Raw genomic sequence first — 7,010 nt, 5'->3', positions numbered from 1 at the left:
AAACTAACACCATAAAACGAATGGCGGGCATACACTAATATCGGATTGTCGATGCCACAGTAAAGATCAAAGGACTGTACGCACGCGCTATGTTCGAGAGCAGAGACGGTGCGTCCTTCTGTTGAATTACCTTGTTTGAACCCTCAACACCAATATTATACAAATGACGGTATTTTGTGAAACTTACAGTATAAAGAAATTTATTTTTTTATAAGTCAATTATGGAATCTTCAAACTTGCAATTTTGAAAACAAAAAAGAGATTGTATTGTTGCTTATTTTGTTCATATCTTATTGTAGTGGTAACTGTTATGTAGTTATATTAGCACTACCTTGCCAAATGCTACATACAAGCATGCATACAGAAGGAAATTAAGAATGAAGAGAGTTACTGTGTTGGCTACAGTCCAAGCACAAAAGATTCAAATAAATCAAAATAACTTGAATATCCTTGTTGAGCTCATGTTGACTTTAGGCCTGGTATTGTGGAAAAACAAATCTGGTGCGAACAGGGGAACACAATTTGAAGTTCTGATTCTACAGACTCCTGAATTGTAATTTAGGCATTAATTAATTGTCAGTGGTAGATTTAATGGGGGAGGGGGAAGCACTGGTCTGGCTCACTAAATTTGTCAAATTTATGTGCAAATTTAAGTCTGAGTGCCATTTCTCAGCATCTAGAGGTGACATAATCATAAACCATGGTGGGGTACTTCAACCCCAACCACGGGGTGTCTAAATATAAGAACAACAAGAACAATAATAATAATACAAATTAAAGAATAAAGAGATTGGGAGAAACAATATTAAAGCATCAGTGGACATTTAAATAAGGAAAACTTTAAAATACATGTCAGACAAAATAATTTTAAACAATTTATGTCATAAAAGTAAAAACAAGAAAAAATAAACTAATTATAAACATGAACGTGTACAAGGTTTAAATAAGGTAAAATGAGGCTAAATTGTCATAGAAGTAAAAAACGCGAAAGAACGACAACAACAACAATAATAATAATAATAATAAGAAAAAGAATGTAAGTTACCTTTCAGAGTTGTAGTTTAGTTTAATATAATAATAATAATATAATAATAATAATAATAATAATGATAATAATAATAATTATAATAATAATAATAATAATGATAATTCAAATTAAACTTTATTGCAATCAAACATAGGCCTACTGTATATAGTGATTGGATGGGACAATTTACAGTACAAAAATAAATCAAACATTTAAAAAAACAAGACAAACACCACTATTAAGGGGGAAAAACATCAAAATAATAATAACAATAAACATACATATTCAATATTAAAAAAGATTGGGGAAACCGTATATAAAAGCACTGAGTAAAACATTTGGTGGCGTTTGCTAGTCTTGGCATTCATTTCGCTCCTTTGCCGATTTGGTCTACTATGATTGCCATTTTGGTTTATTGCCGTTTTGACCTACTAATTCAACTTTCAACTATAAGTTGTGCAATTCATCAATGTTGGAACTGGTTCAGGTTCTGGTGGTGGGTAAAGATCGACCTCCAAATTACTCGAAAAGTGTAGGAGTAAAACAGGAGGGGTATAGAAGTGGTCGGCGCATCGGTTGTGGCTTGGACTCCCAACCTCGAGGTCGGGGGTTCTTGCTGTGTTGCTTCTCTCCACCCAGGAGTACAAGTGGATACCTGGTAGGTTCCAACACTGCGCTGATTACTAGCCGCAATATTATGGAGATATAATTTAATTTAATAATTTCATTTAGTGTTCAATGTGTTCCATATGTGTTTGATCCAATGACCTGGGTAATAATGTGAAGCGCTTAGAGGCTTTGCGCTATATAAGAACGACATATTATTATTATTATAAATAGTGTCGAATGACGGGGCAACTAAAAATAAAATGGCGGGATATTTTCATCAAAATTTAATTTATATAAAACCATGATAATTGAATAACCATAGCCCCATGCAACTAACCCGTGGGCCACTGAGGCTTACCGTAGTTGTGAATTTGAATTGAATTCATTCATTCATTCATTCTTTATTCAGCCCATGAAATAACATAAAATACAATGAAAGGAAATTTAACAAAAACTAAGACAATATATAACCTTAGTTGGCTAGGATTAACTAGAGTGTGAGAAACACTCTGGCTCTCAGGCCTGTTAGTCCGGTCTTAGGATTTTTTAATATAGATATATACAGACAATGATTAAATTAAACAATAATGTAAATAAAATCAATTGAAAAGCAAAGCATATAACATAAAGTAATATTAATAAAGTGATATTAAAGGTGACATGAAAATAAACAAATACAAATTAAGGTGAATCAAAACTTCATTTTAAAAAGGCAAGGCAGTTTAGAGGGATGTATATTATTCAATGCTAAATTATTACCATTACAGAACAATTTGAAAATTAGAGAATGAGAAACCAAACAATAACCTACAGGTATAAAGAAAAATAAGGGCGGACATATACAATTTCAGCTGTAAATGTATAATTAGAATTATGGTCCTATGCCAATATTGTTTTTTAATACAGTATATAATTAAGCTTGAAAATGGGTAATTTCAGGAGAGAGGGGGAGAAAGAAAGTGAGAAAGAATGGTTAGGCTCATTATTCAGTAAATAAACAATTAGATAAATAAACAATCAATATCAGAATATATAAGTTGCACAGTATCTTTAAACAAATTAATAATTAGGGTACTCTACCACCGGTCTTTACCTAAACATAGTTTAACAGAAACAAAATTAGGAGTATTTAACAAAGGCTTAAAATTGATTACCTTATAAAATTTAATTGAAGTATGAACTAAATACTCAAGTTTATGAATATGACTAACAATACAGTATGTTGAGGTATTTCAATAAAGTTTGTTTACTTTAAGTGGTACTGTATTTTAAATAAATATTATACATTTTGTTAACATTGAAGACAACTGATTTCATACGAAAATAAAAACACATTTGGTGCAGCGTTTAATCGAGCATTAGCGTCCACAGATTCGAGATTTCGAATTATGCCTACTAAATCGGAAATTACGAATTAGTAATTCGAAATTTCGCTGACACAGATTCGGCACGAATGGGCTGTTGTATCGTAAACGCGCTTGCGCCGGCCGAACGTTCAAGAACTTACGTCATCATGTTTGGGGAATCCCCTACACTGCCAGAGAGACGGCCATGTTACAAATTAAATAGAAGAGGAGAAATATATGGTAGGCCTAATGTAGAATGCTAAATTCTATAGGCCTAGACTAGTTAGGCCCTAACTAGGCTGGCTAGGGCTAGGAACTAGGTCCAGGACAAGCCTAGGTGTACCTCCTAGCCCATTAAGTTCTCAAAATAATAACTCCATGCCTACATAGGCCTCTAGAGTCTAGCTAGGCTAGACCAGGGAGTTGTTACAACTCCCTGGCTAGACTAGACCAATTGTCGCGGTCGGTCCCTGCCAAACACCTGGATTGTTTCCGGCCAGATCATTGTTTGTAGCCTAGCCTAGGTTGAGATTGATGTAAGCCAGCTGGCCCTATCTATACACTACTACTACTATCTATACTGCTATGCTAGTAACCGGTCACGCCTAGGTATTAACCTATACTATATAATAGTCAACTTACGTTATTGATAGATGTTTTGTTGCTGTTTATTACTATATTAGAGAACATATTTATGAATAAATACAGGTAGGCCGTATAATAACATGCAGGGCTACCTACCAATATGCTCTGGCCTGTAACCACTATCAGAAAATGGACTTGGTATCAGTTGATTTGAAGTAAAAATTGAAATTAAAACCAAATAAATATTTCACTCTCATCAAAATTCTGTTTATCTTCCATGAAAGTTTTTTTTTTTTTTTTTTTTTTAAGCCAGAATTAAAAAAGGCAAACCGGATCTAAAATCTATAGGCCTAGTTGAATATTTTGATGGAGATTACATACTTTTCAAGTACTGCTGCAGAACTTCCCTGTAGTTGCTACAGAAATTTTGCTTACCGCAATTACAGACAAAATGTCATGCGTCTGTCACAAAATGCATGGTTTGGCCATTTTTTAGGTCTAATATCTCCTACATTCGAAGTTAAAAGAAAATTATTACATTTGTGGGCGAATAGGTCATGGTTTGTATTTACTGTACAATTTGTGGGCGTTATCACATTTGTGGGCGATGATCGTTATTACATTTGTGGGTACTGGTTGTTACATTTGTGGGCATTATTACATTTGTGGGTGGTGGGTTATTACATTTGTGGGCATTTTCACATTTGTGGGCCCCCTTGGGCTAAGGACAAAACAAAATTCCCCCCACCCAAAAAAAAAAAAAAATCTAGACCTACGGTACCTTTTAAGGACTCCTGAGCTGAAATTTTGTTGTTACAATGGGAAAATTAGAAGTCGGGAAAGCTCATTTTTCCCGGGGGAGGGCCCCCAACCACTTTTCGCCAAAATTTTCGCCCTTTCTCTTTGGGGTTCATAATAATAATTCATTGAATTGTTTTCAAGAGGAGGAAACCTAAACTTTAATTGACTTAATTAAATGTCATTAAAAGACACTTCAGAAATCGGAAAAGTTTATTAAGCCTATTGATTATTCCTATTGATTTAGAAATTTTATTTGCAACATAATGTTAGTTTAATTTCCAACATAAATTTTCGTTGATAAATAATCCTAAAAACAACGTATTAGATTTATGATATATAACATTTTTATTTAAAATAATGCTGCAGAAGAACCAATACTTTTTAAGTCATTATTAAACGTATTGAACAAAACATTAAAAGTCTTCATTTGAATAAAAAAAAAGTTGTATCGTCAGTGAAATACACAACCTGAAGGGTGTCACTAATTCTAGTCAAGTCATTGACTAGAATTAGTGACACCCTTCAGTTTGTGTATTTCACTGACGATACAACTTTTTTCAAGTCATTGACATATTAAAAAAAGTAACGGCCCCAAGACCACCCTTGAGGCACCCTACAAGTTATATCCCTCGTCAACGATCTACATGATCCAACAGAAACAAATAGTTTGCAATTTAAAAATTAAATAACTTTTAAACCATTCTAAAGAAATGCCTCTGATACCATAACGGAAAATTTCAGAGAGTAAAATTTTGTGGTTAACAACATCAGAAGTTTTTGATAAGTCTACAAATAAGCTTAATTAAAATTGTTTAATTTCAAATGATTCAATAATGTTATTAACAAGTTCAAGTATTGCATGACAGGTTGAGTGATTTTGACGAAACCCATATTGATGTTCAATATTGATTAAGGTAGTTAAAAAGTATTCTGTGCATAAGTTTTTCTAGTATAGGAAAGATTGGTAGTGTGGATATAAGTCTATAATTTGATAGTTTATCATCGTCGCCTTTCTTAAACACAGGAATAACTTTGGCCAATTTTAAGGTATTTGGTACTGTACCGGATTAAAATGATGAGTTGATGGCGAAAGTTAGTTGTTTTATAATGATTACACAAATTTGCGCACACTGTTCTACATATTTATTTATTTCAAAGACTACAGCAAAAAATCAACACTTACAGGATGTACACAAAATATAGAGGGTTAATATAAACTCTAACAAGTTCTTGTAATCTTGAAAGCTCCAATGTGGGCAGTATAAAAATAGAGGCAGTAGAGTATATTAAATCATGCTTAATTCATTGAAGAAATATTCTCCATGCCTGAATACTGTACATGGTGGTGTAAGTTATTATTATTATATTGGGTTTTCGGCCCGGGTTCATAACCGCCATTAATTACTACCACTAACAGGACACGTATAATTTGTACACAATTAAAATATCATTAAATTGAAAAAAATATATATTAAAATTAAAAAGAAAATTACAATACAAGACACGATTCGAACTCACAGTCTTTGGTTTTGGTTTCACCGCAGCAAGGATGGCACAGTTAAACCGACCACGCCATCCTCATTGGACGTGGACAGAAGTGGGAATTGTAGTATTATGTACAGTCCTTGCTGAAACCCACTCAGCTGTGAAAAAAGCAAAGTCAATCAGAAAAAAAGCACACTAAATAAAAAACCTCCAGGAAACAATTTTTGTACCATAGATCTTGTCTTTGATTGTACCACCAAAATCAAATACAGTTATGTGTTGGTACTTTCATCTAAATTCATCTTCTTTTTATCTCTCATTTTATTTTTGTTCCCAGTTCCATAAAGTCTGTTTATACAATTCAAATTAAAACCATCTTTTATACATGACAAATTGTCTCTGCCTTTAAATTTAACAGAAAAGCTCTGACCAGCTGTGGCCCCAGGCAAGAGGTCCAGCATGGCCGACAGCGGATCCAAACAAAAGGGCCGACTATCCCCCTGTCCACATCCCCAATGTTGCCACCACTGGCTCTGACCAAAACATTTTCAAAAACAATTTTTTTAAAATTATTTAGACCATGCCTAGCTGAAAAGTAACTTGGACGTGTAATTTTATTTAAATATTGCTGATAGTCATTTTTATATCTATTTTTTAGGTTTTTAAATCGTTTGATGTTGAAAATGGTTCCATGATGGACCTGAAACGTTGATCCTTTTGTCATTAAATTTTTGCTTTGAAATTGTATAGTAAGCTTCTGTTAATTCATACATTTTAAGGTTCCTTTTTTCAACATGTCTACAGTATTGTTTTTGATGATGTTTGGTGTAACAGAGCCCACTCGGTTAGTAGTTCTGGACCCCACACTCCTTTTAAAACAATAAAGACGATTGATTCAAATACAGCTAAATAGCACAGTAACTTTAAAGGATCATGGGTTTAATGCTTCTGCATGCAACAACAAAGTAAATAATAATTAAATAAGGCAACAAACTGAGTAACTGATAAATCAAAGTCGTCTTTCCGGTATTATAACGAACATAACAAAACTAAGCAGCCATCTCTAATAAACAACAACATGTGTGAACACCTGGAATTGCATGCCTGCATAATTAGTCGCACCGAGCACTAACTACATACTATTAGAGATTACTCAA

The 7,010-nt window shown here is 33.4% G+C and overlaps 1 pseudogene; it reads right to left on the bottom strand.

Moving 5' to 3' along the window:
• Positions 1-6,173, bottom strand: part of LOC117112020 — a 9,100-nt pseudogene extending 2,927 nt beyond the window's left edge.
• Between the last annotated feature and the right edge of the window lie 837 nt (positions 6,174-7,010).

This window comes from Anneissia japonica, unplaced genomic scaffold (assembly GCF_011630105.1).
Source record: "Anneissia japonica isolate Jap-2015-1 unplaced genomic scaffold, ASM1163010v1 scaffold16430_len14728_cov124, whole genome shotgun sequence".
NCBI lineage: Eukaryota > Metazoa > Echinodermata > Crinoidea > Comatulida > Comatulidae > Anneissia > Anneissia japonica.
This window is presented reverse-complemented; position numbering and strand designations above follow the sequence as displayed.